Consider the following 16,922-nt stretch of genomic DNA (forward strand, 5'->3'; position numbering starts at 1 on the left):
TTGAATACCCAAGATATAAGTTACAACTTGCAAAACACATGAAACTCAAGAAGAATGAAGGCCAAAGTGTGGACACTTTGCCCCTTCTTAGAATGGAGAACAAAACATCCAGGGAGGGAATACAGAGACAAAGTTTGGAGCTGAGACAAAAGGATGGACCATCTAGATAGAGACTGCCGTATCCAGGGATCCATCCCATAATCAACCTCCAAATGCTGACAACATTGCATACACTAGCAAGCATTTGCTGAAAGGAACCTGATATAGCTGTCTCTTGTGAGACTATGCCGGGGCCTAGCAAACACATAAGTGGATGCTCACAGTCAACTATTGGATGGATCACGGGGCCCCCAATGGAGAAGCTAGAGAAAGTACCCAAGGAGCTAAAGGGATCTGCCACCCTATAGGTGGAACAACATTATGAACTAACCAGTACCCCAGAGCTCTTGACTCTAGCTGCATATGTATCAAAAGATGGCCTAGTCGGCCATCACTGGAAAGAGAGGCCCATTGGATTTGCAAACTTTATATGCCCCAGTACAGGGGAACGCCAGGGCCAAAAAGAGGGAGTGGGTAGATAGGGGAGTGGGGGGGATGGTATTGGGGACTTTTGGTATATCATTGGAAATGTAAATGAGGAAAATACCGAATTGAAAAAGAAGATAAAAAGAAATATATTGGCAATGTTATGTAACCATCAGGCATAACCCCAGAGACAGAAACACAGCTTAAGTCACTTATAGATTAATTTTTATAAGTGACTAATTTCTTCCTCTTTTCTTTGGTAATTCAAAATTTCTTGCTCTATCATCCACTTCAGGGTTCTTTCTTAAAACTTGGGTGAATGTTGGGCATGTACTTGAGAGGCATAAGCAGACTGATCTTGGTTAATTTTAAAGCATCCTTTTAGTCCTTTTGACCAACCATAGCTACAGAGTTAGACCCTGTCTCAACAAACACCAAAAACCCCAAAACCCCCAAAACCCCAAAACCAAAATCTTTGAAATAAGAGGACAGTAGAGTTGCAGAGGAAGGAACTACTTCATCTTTGGTAAGATGAAGGAACCTTTGGTAAGAGTATCTATGAAACTCTTAAAGGAAAAGCTGAGATTCACTCTACTAGATGGCAGTTTCACTCAGCTACATGGCTGATTCAATCCTCTCTCTACATACCAGAGTTAATTCCTTTACCAAATCCAACAGCTGATCCATGAGCCACGCCCTGATGCTGTCAGAATCTAATCAGAGGAAGAATTTGTGTCTCTGGGAAGCATGCATTCAATAGGATATTCTGGTTTCATAGGTTGACCTGGTTCTCGCCTTATACCATGGGTATCATACTTAGCAACAAGTGCCAACATGCAGAGCCATCTCAGTGACTCTAGACTTGAATTTTCTTCGTATCTATATTTTATGATTTATATGAAACAAAGATGATGTTCATTTTCAGATTTGTAGAAACACTACTCAATTTAGGGCTTTCTGTGTAATTCCTTCCATTGGTAGATTGCTTGTTTAGTATGGAAGAAACCATGGGTATGTTCCCACCTATCCCCTATAAATTGGACCTGGTATCAAATATAAGTACTTCCCACTGGGAATTCAATGCAAAGTAAAAGTCATTGTATGAGTGAGGGTTCTCTAGATTAACAGAACTTATATTATGAATCTCTCTCACTTTCTCTCTCTCTTTCTCTCTCTCTCTTTCTCTCCACCCACAGCCCCCCACCTGAAACACACACACAAACACACACACAGACACACACACAGACACACACACACACACACACACACACACACACACACACACACAAAGGAGCACAGCATGTATCAGAATTACTTACAGGATATGCTCCAGATAATCGAGAGATGTCTGATTGGAAAGTCCAAGAATCCAAAGTTTCTCGGTCAGTAACTCAGCTGGTCTTCAGTAAAATCTGGAATCCCAAAGAGGCTCTGATGCCAGAGAAGGAACACACTTGCCAGCCAACCAAGAGCAAAATGCAAAAGTTTCCTTCTTCCATGTCCTATTTATTTAGGTTACCTGCAGAGGGTGTGGCCCACAATAAGGGTGTGTCTTCTTATCTCAAGATGCGGATTAAAGGATTGGAAGACACAACTCTGTAGTTAAGATCACTTGACTGTTCTTCCAGAGGACCTGGCTTCAATTCCCAGCAACTACATGGCAGCTCACAATCATCAATCATCTATATCTCCAATTCCAGAAGAATCGGATACTCTCACAACAGGCATTGATACAGGCAAAACACCAATGCACATGAAATAAAGAAAATGAATATTACAACAAAACAAAACAAATCTAAACAAAACAAAACAAAACAGTTTAGAAGTGGATTTTCCTACTTCAAGTTAAATGTAAAAATTCCTCCCAAGTGTGCCCTCAATTTAGTTATTGGAGTTGATGTAATCAAGTTGGTAACCAAGAATAGTCATCATAGGCATCCTCTATCAGCCTCAGCTAGCCAAGCTGAGTCTAGCCTGCTACATGAGAATGTCTCAGAGGAGAAAAGGGAAGACAGAAAGCTCGGCATAGTAAAAGCTAAAGTCATGAATTGACACTGCATTGAAACAGGATAGCTAGTTAAGGAATAAAGGGGACAAGAAAAGAGAATCGGCCCCTTCTAGTTGTTCTGATTGGTTTCTGTCACTCAGCAGCTGACATCCATGGGTTTCAGCATAAGTCATCCAGGTCATATCAGTCTCACATATTCCTGTGGCTCTTAAGTAAGATCCTTCCCATAATCCTTCTCACACAGTGCAGTTTGCTTTTCTGCTCACTGAATAAACTCACTAGCTTTGCTGCTCTGTGCCTTACTGTGTTCTCTTCTGTGCTGGTCCTTACAGTGGCTCTTCATTGAACCCTGGGGCTGAGGTGGCTCAGCAGTAAGCACACTTACCACTCTTGCTAAGGACCTGTTTGGTTCCAAGAACTCACATGGCATCTTGTCTATAGTCTACTCTTGTGAAGACACCGTATACAGACCCATCCTAGAGGACCTGCTTAACTCAGAGCAGTTGAACTGCTGAAGACCCTCTGCACTCAGAGCAGTTGAGGATTAGCTGAACTTACAGCAGTTGGACAACTGCTTGACTGGTCCACTGAAGACACAATAGTCTGAAGACCTCCCAGGAGATCTACTGCTGTCAGGGCAACAGATCAGAAGCTTTTCTGCCAATGTGAAGAGCCCCTAGTTGAAAAGCCCCACAGGTGGTCTGCTACAGCCAGGGTCCAGGGCCTAACAGGAGACCTGAAGTAACCCAGGGACAAAAGAGGCAGACCCCAGACAGTCACACAGACCAACAAACACCAGGGATATCCAGATGGTAAAAGGCAAGGTCAAGACAGTAAGCAACAGAAGCCAAAATACATGGGCATCATCAGAACCTAGTTCTCCCACCACAGCAAGGCCTGAATACACCAACAGACCTGAAAAACAGGAATCTGTCCTAAAATCCTATCTCATGAATAAAATAGAGTCCTTTAAGGAGGATATCAATCACTCACTGAAAGAAAGACAGAAAAACACAGGTAAACAGGTGTTGGAATTGAGTATTTACTTTATTTACATTACATATGCATTCCCCTTTCCAGGTCTCCCCTCCAGAAACCCCCTATCTTATCACCCCTCCCCCTGTCTCTGTGACAGTACACCCCCAAGGGCCTCTCCTCCCACCGATGTCCAACATATTCTTGTTTCCTTTGCTGTCTCCAGGAACATTCTGACTCTTCTTCTCTTTCGATTTTGGATTATCTTTTGGATTGTGACTGTCTCTTGTTGAAAGCTTTACTGGACAGTTCCCACCTAGACTTCTATTTCTATGACTTTGTCCAGCAGCATAGTCTTCTCTGTGCCCTCTTGTGAAGGGTGAATTTCTGATATCAGGAGGTAAGAGTCTCTCTGAAGAAAAGTCCTCTCTATTGGCCTAGGGTCTAGGCTGTGTTCCTACTGCTTGCCCTTTGCCTATTCTCATACCACTGGTAGTATTTCCTCTCCCATTCCTGGTAGCGTTCTTTCTCTTCTCGAGGTACATCGAGTTTAGTGGGAGACTGTCCCCTAAATGCTGGAGGAGATCTGGACCGTGAGCGATATCGTCTATAGGGAGGGGACCTTGACCTAGATGGGCGATATCCATGAGATCTGGACTGTGAACAATCATTGCAGATCTTGCCTCTGCCTCTTCTGGAGGATGGGGATGATCGTGAAGAAGATCGAGAGTGTGAGCAGCTGAAGGACTGAGAGTAAGAGCGTGAATGTGTTGAGCCAGACCTTGACTTTGAGTCAGTGTATGAACTTCTTGAATACGATGACCCACTATAGGGAAATTTAGACTCTTCCTTTAGTCGTTTTTGCTCTCTATAGAATTCTTCCCTGGACAAAAGAGGTGCTTGTGTTGTGGGCATGGTATTTGAATGGGCAGTGGGAACACCTGGTGAAAAGCAAGCTGTTGATATATTGGCAGGAGCTGGTGGAAATCCTGGAGGAGGGACACTATATCCTGCTGTTGGAGGCTGGCCAGGAGGAACCCGAGGAGGAAACCGTGGGGCAGGTACACCTGGAGGAAGAGGAAGCATATGTGGAGGAGACGGTGGCAAAAGAGGTGGTGGAATAGGCACAAAGACTGGAGTTGCTGGTCGTGATGGGCCTTGACTCCTCTGTGATGGTTCACTGTAGTCTCGCCCACGTTTTATTCCTCGGTAACAGCTTCTTTCTTCACTTCTAATTTGCTGTGTTGGAGAAACTAGCTTCCCAATCTTGTTGGAATGTTCCCAACCTGGTTGACCACCACTTGGATGAGCAGCATTTATTCTTACTGGACCAGTTGTGGGGATAGACTGTTCATGGAGTAGTGACTGTCCCAACGAAGGTGGAGTTTCAAGGACCGCCACCTGGCCACGCTTTTCTTCCATAGGAGCAGTAACAGCAATTGAAGAGGCTCCCTTTGAATGTTCTGATGTAAGGGCGGCAGCTGGTAATAATTGGTTTTCTGATTCCCGAAAGGATCCATCTGATTTTTCTGAAAGGTCTGATACAGATACTCTTGCAGTGGTCTCGGGTACGGGAGCTGGGGCAGGAGATGGGTTTCCAGGCACAGAAGGAGCCGAGGAAGATGAATTTGAAGCTAATGAGGTTACAGAGGGAGTTGGGTGAGCTGAGGCTGAGGACGATGTCATTGGAATCTTCAGAGGATCCTGCTGTCTAGATGTGAGAGATTTCATAGGAGGCTGCAGGTTCTGCTGAATGAGTGCACTTGGTGGAGGTAGTGGGGGTGGGGACGGAGTGACCTGTTTTCCCAGTCTCTTTGTGTAGTCAGTTTGATTTTTAAAGTTATTAACAGCCTGTCGTAAAACCTTGTTGGCAACTAAAGCATCAGGAGAAACATCATTTTGATGACATGTTGGACATGTATGTTCATCTGACTCCAGAAGTGCTGTCCTTATACATTCATCACAGTAACTGTTTCCACAGCAGGGGATGATAGCAGCATCAGTCATGGTGTCCTTGCAGATGAGGCACAAGAACTCGTCTGGGACAGGATCAACTTCTTCTGAAGATGATGATGATGATGGTTCCTCTGGTAAGAAGGGTGGTTTCTCTTTCTTCCCAATTGCATAGGCCTCTGCATTTATAGTCGGGATTACATATTGCCCAGTTTTTGTAAGCATTGCACCTTTCATGTTAGGATCTTTCACTTCCATCATAAAACTTCTAGGAATTCCAGTGCTCTTTCTGATCCTAGGACGAGATTCAAAGTTCTTATCTGCATTGGTTGGGCAATTCTTAATATAATGACCAGGTTTACCACAACGAAAGCAGGTGTAAGATGGAGGTGGCAAGCCTACTGGAGTTTTCTTCATGTAATTGATTGGGTTATATAAATGGCCAGATTGTATCATCATTGCTTTAATTTTGTCTTCCTCAGAAGCATTGGCCTCAGCCAGATTGGCAGTCTCTATAAGCTGGGCCAGAGACATAGGTGCAGAAGAGTCATTAACTGCTTTTGTAGTTCCCATTACTGGTTTAGTGTGACTTATTCCATATGTTTTGCTTTTAGACTTCACACCTACAACAGGAATTCTTCTGACAATCACAGATGAATTCTTAGGGATGAGCGCATTATCGTCAGTATATTCTTCTTCAGTCTCTGCATTGATGATCTGCAGATCACTATTGCCAGTTTTCAGCTTTTCTCTCCCCATAATCTGCTTCTTTAAGTAGAAGAGGGAGATATGGAGCCCATCAAAGGTGATGGTGTTGTAGCTGAGTTTAGAGGAAAATTTGTAGTGCACACAGGACATTGTGGCAAAGGATTCCTTGGGCTAGGCAAGGAGCTGACAGCTGATGTTTGCAAATCCTGAAGCCCAGTCCTTTGGGTTGGAAGTAACTCAGCTATCCCAAAGATTCTGTAAGAGAACAGAGGATTTGTTCAGTCATTGTAGATTAAATCCATAAATATATATCCATATCCAAGACCACACTTGTCATATCTGTGCCTCAATTCATGGGGCTGAATAAATTAACAAGAGCAAAAAAAAAAAATCTCCAACTTATAGAATAGAATCCTAAAGCCTCTTAAAGAAACTTACTAACAGAAACCAAGACTACTCCCCATCATCAGAACGCTGCACTCCCACCCCACCCAGTCCTGGTCACCCCAGCACACCCGAAAAGATACTCCCTGATTTAAAAGCATATCTCATGATGATAGTAGAGGACATCAAGAAGGACTTTAATAACTCACTTATAGAAATACAGGAGAACACTGCTAAACAGGTAGAAGAGCTTAAAGAGGAAGCACAAAAATCCCTTAAAGAATTGCAGGAAAACACGACCAAACAGGTGATGGAATTAATCGTTAGATGCAGAGAAAGCATTTGACAAAATCCAACACCCATTCATGATAAAAGTCTTGGAAAGATCAGGAATTCAAGGCCCATACCTAAACACGATAAAAGCAATCTACAGCAAACCGAGAAGCTGGAAGCAATCCCACTAAAATCAGGGACTAGACAAGGCTGCCCAATTTCTCCCTACCTATTCAACATTGTACTTGAAGTCCTAGCCAGAGCAATTCGACAACAAAAGGAGATCAAGGGGATACAAATTGGAAAAGAAGAAGTCAAAATATCACTTTTTGCAGATGATATGATAGCATATATAAGTGACCTAAAATTTCCACCAGAGAACTCCTAAACCTGATAAACAGCTTCGGTGAAGTAGCTGGATATAAAATTAGCTCAAACAAGTCGATGGCCTTTTTCTACACAAAGAATAAACAGGCTGAGAAAGAAATTAGGGACACAACACCCTTCTCAATAGTCACAAATAATATAAAATACCTTGGCGTGACTCTAACTAAGGAAGTGAAAGATCTGTATGATAAGAACTTCAAGTCTCTGAAGAAAGAAATTAGAGAAGATCTCAGAAGATGGAAAGATCTCCCATGCTCATGGATTGGCAGGATCAACATTGTAAAAATGGCTATCTTGCCAAAAGCAATCTACAGATTCGATGCAATCCCCATCAAAATTCCATCTCAATTCTTCAACAAATTAGAAAGAACAATCTGCAAATTCATCTGGAATAACAAAAAACCTAGGATAGCAAAAACTCTTCCCAAGGATAAAAGAACCTCTGGTGGAATCACCATGCCTGACCTAAAGCTTTACTACAGAGCAATTGTGATGAAAATGGGCATGGTACTGGTATAATGACAGAAAAGTAGAACAATGGAATAGAATTGAAGACCCAGAAATGAACCCACACACCTATGGTCACTTGATCTTCGACAAGGGAGCAAAAACCATCCAGTGGGAAAAAGACAGCATTTTCAACAAATGGTGCTGGCACAACAAGCGGTTATCATGTAGAAGAATGCAAATTGATCCATTCCTATCTCCTTGTACTAAGGTCAAATCTAAGTGGATCAAGGAGCTCCACATAAAACCAGAGACACTGAAACTTATAGAGGAGAAAGTGGGGAAAAGCCTCGAAGATATTGGCACAGGGGAAAACTTCCAGACTAGAACAGCAATGGCTTGTGCTGTAAGATGGAGAATTGACAAATGGGACCTCATGAAACTGCAAAGCTTCTGTAAGGCAAAAAGACACCGTCAATAAGACAAAAAGGCCACCAACAGATTGGGAAAAGATCTTTACCTATCCTAAATCAGATAGGGGACTAATATCCAATATATATAAAGAACTCAAGAAGGTGGACTCCAGAAAAATCAAATAACCCCCTTAAAAAATGGGGCTCAGAGCTAAACAAAGAATTCTCACCTGAGGAATAGCGAATGGCTGAGAAACACCTGAAAAAATGTTCAGCATCCTTAATCATCAGGGAAATGCAAATCAAAGCAACCATGAGATTCCATCTCACACCACTCAGAATGGCTAAGATCAACAATCCTGGTGACAGCAGATGCTGGCAAGGATGTGGAGAAAGAGGAACACTCCTCCACTCAAACACACTCAAAGCAGCCTTATTTATTATAATAGCCAGAAGCTGGAAAGAACCCAGATGGCCCTCAACAGAGGAATGGATACAAAAAATGTGCTACATTTACACAATGGAGTACTACTCAGCTATTAAAAAGAATGAATTATGAAATTCCTAGGCAAATGGTTGGACCTGGAGGGCATTATCCTGAGTGAGGTAACCCAACCACAAAAGAACTCAAATGATATGTACACACTGATAAGTGGATATTAACCCAGAAACTTTGAATACCCAAGATATAAGTTACAACTTGCAAAACACATGAAACTCAAGAAGAATGAAGGCCAAAGTGTGGACACTTTGCCCCTTCTTAGAATGGAGAACAAAACATCCAGGGAGGGAATACAGAGACAAAGTTTGGAGCTGAGACAAAAGGATGGACCATCTAGATAGAGACTGCCGTATCCAGGGATCCATCCCATAATCAACCTCCAAATGCTGACAACATTGCATACACTAGCAAGCATTTGCTGAAAGGAACCTGATATAGCTGTCTCTTGTGAGACTATGCCGGGGCCTAGCAAACACATAAGTGGATGCTCACAGTCAACTATTGGATGGATCACGGGGCCCCCAATGGAGAAGCTAGAGAAAGTACCCAAGGAGCTAAAGGGATCTGCCACCCTATAGGTGGAACAACATTATGAACTAACCAGTACCCCAGAGCTCTTGACTCTAGCTGCATATGTATCAAAAGATGGCCTAGTCGGCCATCACTGGAAAGAGAGGCCCATTGGATTTGCAAACTTTATATGCCCCAGTACAGGGGAACGCCAGTGCCAAAAAGAGGGAGTGGGTAGATAGGGGAGTGGGGGGGGTGGTATTGGGGACTTTTGGTATATCATTGGAAATGTAAATGAGGAAAATACCGAATTGAAAAAGAAGATAAAAAGAAATATATTGGCAATGTTATGTAACCATCAGGCATAACCCCAGAGACAGAAACACAGCTTAAGTCACTTATAGATTAATTTTTATAAGTGACTAATTTCTTCCTCTTTTCTTTGGTAATTCAAAATTTCTTGCTCTATCATCCACTTCAGGGTTCTTTCTTAAAAACTTGGGTGAATGTTGGGCATGTACTTGAGAGGCATAAGCAGACTGATCTTGGTTAATTTTAAAGCATCCTTTTAGTCCTTTTGACCAACCATAGCTACAGAGTTAGACCCTGTCTCAACAAACACCAAAAACCCCAAAACCCCCAAAACCCCAAAACCAAAATCTTTGAAATAAGAGGACAGTAGAGTTGCAGAGGAAGGAACTACTTCATCTTTGGTAAGATGAAGGAACCTTTGGTAAGAGTATCTATGAAACTCTTAAAGGAAAAGCTGAGATTCACTCAACTGGATGGCAGATTCACTCAGCTACATGGCTGATTCAATCCTCTCTCTACATACCAGAGTTAATTCCTTTACCAAATCCAACAGCTGATCCATGAGCCACGCCCTGATGCTGTCAGAATCTAAACAGAGGAAGAATTTGTGTCTCTGGGAAGCATGCATTCAATAGGATATTCTGGTTTCATAGGTTGACCTGGTTCTCGCCTTATACCATGGGTATCATACTTAGCAACAAGTGCCAACATGCAGAGCCATCTCAGTGACTCTAGACTTGAATTTTCTTCGTATCTATATTTTATGATTTATATGAAACAAAGATGATGTTCATTTTCAGATTTGTAGAAACACTACTCAATTTAGGGCTTTCTGTGTAATTCCTTCCATTGGTAGATTGCTTGTTTAGTATGGAAGAAACCATGGGTATGTTCCCACCTATCCCCTATAAATTGGACCTGGTATCAAATATAAGTACTTCCCACTGGGAATTCAATGCAAAGTAAAAGTCATTGTATGAGTGAGGGTTCTTTAGATTAACAGAACTTATATTATGAATCTCTCTCACTTTCTCTCTCTCTTTCTCTCTCTCTCTTTCTCTCCACCCACAGCCCCCCACCTGAAACACACACACAAACACACACACAGACACACACACAGACACACAGACACACACACACACACACACACACACACACACACACACACACAAAGGAGCACAGCATGTATCAGAATTACTTACAGGATATGCTCCAGATAATCGAGAGATGTCTGATTGGAAAGTCCAAGAATCCAAAGTTTCTCGGTCAGTAACTCAGCTGGTCTTCAGTAAAATCTGGAATCCCAAAGAGGCTCTGATGCCAGAGAAGGAACACACTTGCCAGCCAACCAAGAGCAAAATGCAAAAGTTTCCTTCTTCCATGTCCTATTTATTTAGGTTACCTGCAGAGGGTGTGGCCCACAATAAGGGTGTGTCTTCTTATCTCAAGATGCGGATTAAAGGATTGGAAGACACAACTCTGTAGTTAAGATCACTTGACTGTTCTTCCAGAGGACCTGGCTTCAATTCCCAGCAACTACATGGCAGCTCACAATCATCAATCATCTATATCTCCAATTCCAGAAGAATCGGATACTCTCACAACAGGCATTGATACAGGCAAAACACCAATGCACATGAAATAAAGAAAATGAATATTACAACAAAACAAAACAAATCTAAACAAAACAAAACAAAACAGTTTAGAAGTGGATTTTCCTACTTCAAGTTAAATGTAAAAATTCCTCCCAAGTGTGCCCTCAATTTAGTTATTGGAGTTGATGTAATCAAGTTGGTAACCAAGAATAGTCATCATAGGCATCCTCTATCAGCCTCAGCTAGCCAAGCTGAGTCTAGCCTGCTACATGAGAATGTCTCAGAGGAGAAAAGGGAAGACAGAAAGCTCGGCATAGTAAAAGCTAAAGTCATGAATTGACACTGCATTGAAACAGGATAGCTAGTTAAGGAATAAAGGGGACAAGAAAAGAGAATCGGTCCCTTCTAGTTGTTCTGATTGGTTTCTGTCACTCAGCAGCTGACATCCATGGGTTTCAGCATAAGTCATCCAGGTCATATCAGTCTCACATATTCCTGTGGCTCTTAAGTAAGATCCTTCCCATAATCCTTCTCACACAGTGCAGTTTGCTTTTCTGCTCACTGAATAAACTCACTAGCTTTGCTGCTCTGTGCCTTACTGTGTTCTCTTCTGTGCTGGTCCTTACAGTGGCTCTTCATTGAACCCTGGGGCTGAGGTGGCTCAGCAGTAAGCACACTTACCACTCTTGCTAAGGACCTGTTTGGTTCCAAGAACTCACATGGCATCTTGTCTATAGTCTACTCTTGTGAAGACACCGTATACAGACCCATCCTAGAGGACCTGCTTAACTCAGAGCAGTTGAACTGCTGAAGACCCTCTGCACTCAGAGCAGTTGAGGATTAGCTGAACTTACAGCAGTTGGACAACTGCTTGACTGGTCCACTGAAGACACAATAGTCTGAAGACCTCCCAGGAGATCTACTGCTGTCAGGGCAACAGATCAGAAGCTTTTCTGCCAATGTGAAGAGCCCCTAGTTGAAAAGCCCCACAGGTGGTCTGCTACAGCCAGGGTCCAGGGCCTAACAGGAGACCTGAAGTAACCCAGGGACAAAAGAGGCAGACCCCAGACAGTCACACAGACCAACAAACACCAGGGATATCCAGATGGTAAAAGGCAAGGTCAAGACAGTAAGCAACAGAAGCCAAAATACATGGGCATCATCAGAACCTAGTTCTCCCACCACAGCAAGGCCTGAATACACCAACAGACCTGAAAAACAGGAATCTGTCCTAAAATCCTATCTCATGAATAAAATAGAGTCCTTTAAGGAGGATATCAATCACTCACTGAAAGAAAGACAGAAAAACACAGGTAAACAGGTGTTGGAATTGAGTATTTACTTTATTTACATTACATATGCATTCCCCTTTCCAGGTCTCCCCTCCAGAAACCCCCTATCTTATCACCCCTCCCCCTGTCTCTGTGACAGTACACCCCCAAGGGCCTCTCCTCCCACCGATGTCCAACATATTCTTGTTTCCTTTGCTGTCTCCAGGAACATTCTGACTCTTCTTCTCTTTCGAATTTGGATTATCTTTTGGATTGTGACTGTCTCTTGTTGAAAGCTTTACTGGACAGTTCCCACCTAGACTTCTATTTCTATGACTTTGTCCAGCAGCATAGTCTTCTCTGTGCCCTCTTGTGAAGGGTGAATTTCTGATATCAGGAGGTAAGAGTCTCTCTGAAGAAAAGTCCTCTCTATTGGCCTAGGGTCTAGGCTGTGTTCCTACTGCTTGCCCTTTGCCTATTCTCATACCACTGGTAGTATTTCCTCTCCCATTCCTGGTAGCGTTCTTTCTCTTCTCGAGGTACATCGAGTTTAGTGGGAGACTGTCCCCTAAATGCTGGAGGAGATCTGGACCGTGAGCGATATCGTCTATAGGGAGGGGACCTTGACCTAGATGGGCGATATCCATGAGATCTGGACTGTGAACAATCATTGCAGATCTTGCCTCTGCCTCTTCTGGAGGATGGGGATGATCGTGAAGAAGATCGAGAGTGTGAGCAGCTGAAGGACTGAGAGTAAGAGCGTGAATGTGCTGAGCCAGACCTTGACTTTGAGTCAGTGTATGAACTTCTTGAATACGATGACCCACTATAGGGAAATTTAGACTCTTCCTTTAGTCGTTTTTGCTCTCTATAGAATTCTTCCCTGGACAAAAGAGGTGCTTGTGTTGTGGGCATGGTATTTGAATGGGCAGTGGGAACACCTGGTGAAAAGCAAGCTGTTGATATATTGGCAGGAGCTGGTGGAAATCCTGGAGGAGGGACACTATATCCTGCTGTTGGAGGCTGGCCAGGAGGAACCCGAGGAGGAAACCGTGGGGCAGGTACACCTGGAGGAAGAGGAAGCATATGTGGAGGAGACGGTGGCAAAAGAGGTGGTGGAATAGGCACAAAGACTGGAGTTGCTGGTCGTGATGGGCCTTGACTCCTCTGTGATGGTTCACTGTAGTCTCGCCCACGTTTTATTCCTCGGTAACAGCTTCTTTCTTCACTTCTAATTTGCTGTGTTGGAGAAACTAGCTTCCCAATCTTGTTGGAATGTTCCCAACCTGGTTGACCACCACTTGGATGAGCAGCATTTATTCTTACTGGACCAGTTGTGGGGATAGACTGTTCATGGAGTAGTGACTGTCCCAACGAAGGTGGAGTTTCAAGGACCGCCACCTGGCCACGCTTTTCTTCCATAGGAGCAGTAACAGCAATTGAAGAGGCTCCCTTTGAATGTTCTGATGTAAGGGCGGCAGCTGGTAATAATTGGTTTTCTGATTCCCGAAAGGATCCATCTGATTTTTCTGAAAGGTCTGATACAGATACTCTTGCAGTGGTCTCGGGTACGGGAGCTGGGGCAGGAGATGGGTTTCCAGGCACAGAAGGAGCCGAGGAAGATGAATTTGAAGCTAATGAGGTTACAGAGGGAGTTGGGTGAGCTGAGGCTGAGGACGATGTCATTGGAATCTTCAGAGGATCCTGCTGTCTAGATGTGAGAGATTTCATAGGAGGCTGCAGGTTCTGCTGAATGAGTGCACTTGGTGGAGGTAGTGGGGGTGGGGACGGAGTGACCTGTTTTCCCAGTCTCTTTGTGTAGTCAGTTTGATTTTAAAGTTATTAACAGCCTGTCGTAAAACCTTGTTGGCAACTAAAGCATCAGGAGAAACATCATTTTGATGACATGTTGGACATGTATGTTCATCTGACTCCAGAAGTGCTGTCCTTATACATTCATCACAGTAACTGTTTCCACAGCAGGGGATGATAGCAGCATCAGTCATGGTGTCCTTGCAGATGAGGCACAAGAACTCGTCTGGGACAGGATCAACTTCTTCTGAAGATGATGATGATGATGGTTCCTCTGGTAAGAAGGGTGGTTTCTCTTTCTTCCCAATTGCATAGGCCTCTGCATTTATAGTCGGGATTACATATTGCCCAGTTTTTGTAAGCATTGCACCTTTCATGTTAGGATCTTTCACTTCCATCATAAAACTTCTAGGAATTCCAGTGCTCTTTCTGATCCTAGGACGAGATTCAAAGTTCTTATCTGCATTGGTTGGGCAATTCTTAATATAATGACCAGGTTTACCACAACGAAAGCAGGTGTAAGATGGAGGTGGCAAGCCTACTGGAGTTTTCTTCATGTAATTGATTGGGTTATATAAATGGCCAGATTGTATCATCATTGCTTTAATTTTGTCTTCCTCAGAAGCATTGGCCTCAGCCAGATTGGCAGTCTCTATAAGCTGGGCCAGAGACATAGGTGCAGAAGAGTCATTAACTGCTTTTGTAGTTCCCATTACTGGTTTAGTGTGACTTATTCCATATGTTTTGCTTTTAGACTTCACACCTACAACAGGAATTCTTCTGACAATCACAGATGAATTCTTAGGGATGAGCGCATTATCGTCAGTATATTCTTCTTCCGTCTCTGCATTGATGATCTGCAGATCACTATTGCCAGTTTTCAGCTTTTCTCTCCCCATAATCTGCTTCTTTAAGTAGAAGAGGGAGATATGGAGCCCATCAAAGGTGATGGTGTTGTAGCTGAGTTTAGAGGAAAATTTGTAGTGCACACAGGACATTGTGGCAAAGGATTCCTTGGGCTAGGCAAGGAGCTGACAGCTGATGTTTGCAAATCCTGAAGCCCAGTCCTTTGGGTTGGAAGTAACTCAGCTATCCCAAAGATTCTGTAAGAGAACAGAGGATTTGTTCAGTCATTGTAGATTAAATCCATAAATATATATCCATATCCAAGACCACACTTGTCATATCTGTGCCTCAATTCATGGGGCTGAATAAATTAACAAGAGCAAAAAAAAAAATCTCCAACTTATAGAATAGAATCCTAAAGCCTCTTAAAGAAACTTACTAACAGAAACCAAGACTACTCCCCATCATCAGAACGCTGCACTCCCACCCCACCCAGTCCTGGTCACCCCAGCACACCCGAAAAGATACTCCCTGATTTAAAAGCATATCTCATGATGATAGTAGAGGACATCAAGAAGGACTTTAATAACTCACTTATAGAAATACAGGAGAACACTGCTAAACAGGTAGAAGAGCTTAAAGAGGAAGCACAAAAATCCCTTAAAGAATTGCAGGAAAACACGACCAAACAGGTGATGGAATTAATCGTTAGATGCAGAGAAAGCATTTGACAAAATCCAACACCCATTCATGATAAAAGTCTTGGAAAGATCAGGAATTCAAGGCCCATACCGAAACACGATAAAAGCAATCTACAGCAAACCGAGAAGCTGGAAGCAATCCCACTAAAATCAGGGACTAGACAAGGCTGCCCAATTTCTCCCTACCTATTCAACATTGTACTTGAAGTCCTAGCCAGAGCAATTCGACAACAAAAGGAGATCAAGGGGATACAAATTGGAAAAGAAGAAGTCAAAATATCACTTTTTGCAGATGATATGATAGCATATATAAGTGACCTAAAATTTCCACCAGAGAACTCCTAAACCTGATAAACAGCTTCGGTGAAGTAGCTGGATATAAAATTAGCTCAAACAAGTCGATGGCCTTTTTCTACACAAAGAATAAACAGGCTGAGAAAGAAATTAGGGACACAACACCCTTCTCAATAGTCACAAATAATATAAAATACCTTGGCGTGACTCTAACTAAGGAAGTGAAAGATCTGTATGATAAGAACTTCAAGTCTCTGAAGAAAGAAATTAGAGAAGATCTCAGAAGATGGAAAGATCTCCCATGCTCATGGATTGGCAGGATCAACATTGTAAAAATGGCTATCTTGCCAAAAGCAATCTACAGATTCGATGCAATCCCCATCAAAATTCCATCTCAATTCTTCAACAAATTAGAAAGAACAATCTGCAAATTCATCTGGAATAACAAAAAACCTAGGATAGCAAAAACTCTTCCCAAGGATAAAAGAACCTCTGGTGGAATCACCATGCCTGACCTAAAGCTTTACTACAGAGCAATTGTGATGAAAATGGGCATGGTACTGGTATAATGACAGAAAAGTAGAACAATGGAATAGAATTGAAGACCCAGAAATGAACCCACACACCTATGGTCACTTGATCTTCGACAAGGGAGCAAAAACCATCCAGTGGGAAAAAGACAGCATTTTCAACAAATGGTGCTGGCACAACAAGCGGTTATCATGTAGAAGAATGCAAATTGATCCATTCCTATCTCCTTGTACTAAGGTCAAATCTAAGTGGATCAAGGAGCTCCACATAAAACCAGAGACACTGAAACTTATAGAGGAGAAAGTGGGGAAAAGCCTCGAAGATATTGGCACAGGGGAAAACTTCCAGACTAGAACAGCAATGGCTTGTGCTGTAAGATGGAGAATTGACAAATGGGACCTCATGAAACTGCAAAGCTTCTGTAAGGCAAAAAGACACCGTCAATAAGACAAAAAGGCCACCAACAGATTGGGAA

The 16,922-nt window shown here is 42.8% G+C and overlaps 2 pseudogenes; both read right to left on the bottom strand.

Moving 5' to 3' along the window:
• On the bottom strand, positions 3,708-6,352 carry Gm21033 (predicted gene, 21033; annotated as a pseudogene).
• Positions 12,463-15,106, bottom strand: Gm21034 (predicted gene, 21034; annotated as a pseudogene).

This window comes from Mus musculus, chromosome 7 (assembly GCF_000001635.26).
Source record: "Mus musculus strain C57BL/6J chromosome 7, GRCm38.p6 C57BL/6J".
Taxonomy (NCBI): Eukaryota; Metazoa; Chordata; class Mammalia; order Rodentia; family Muridae; genus Mus; species Mus musculus.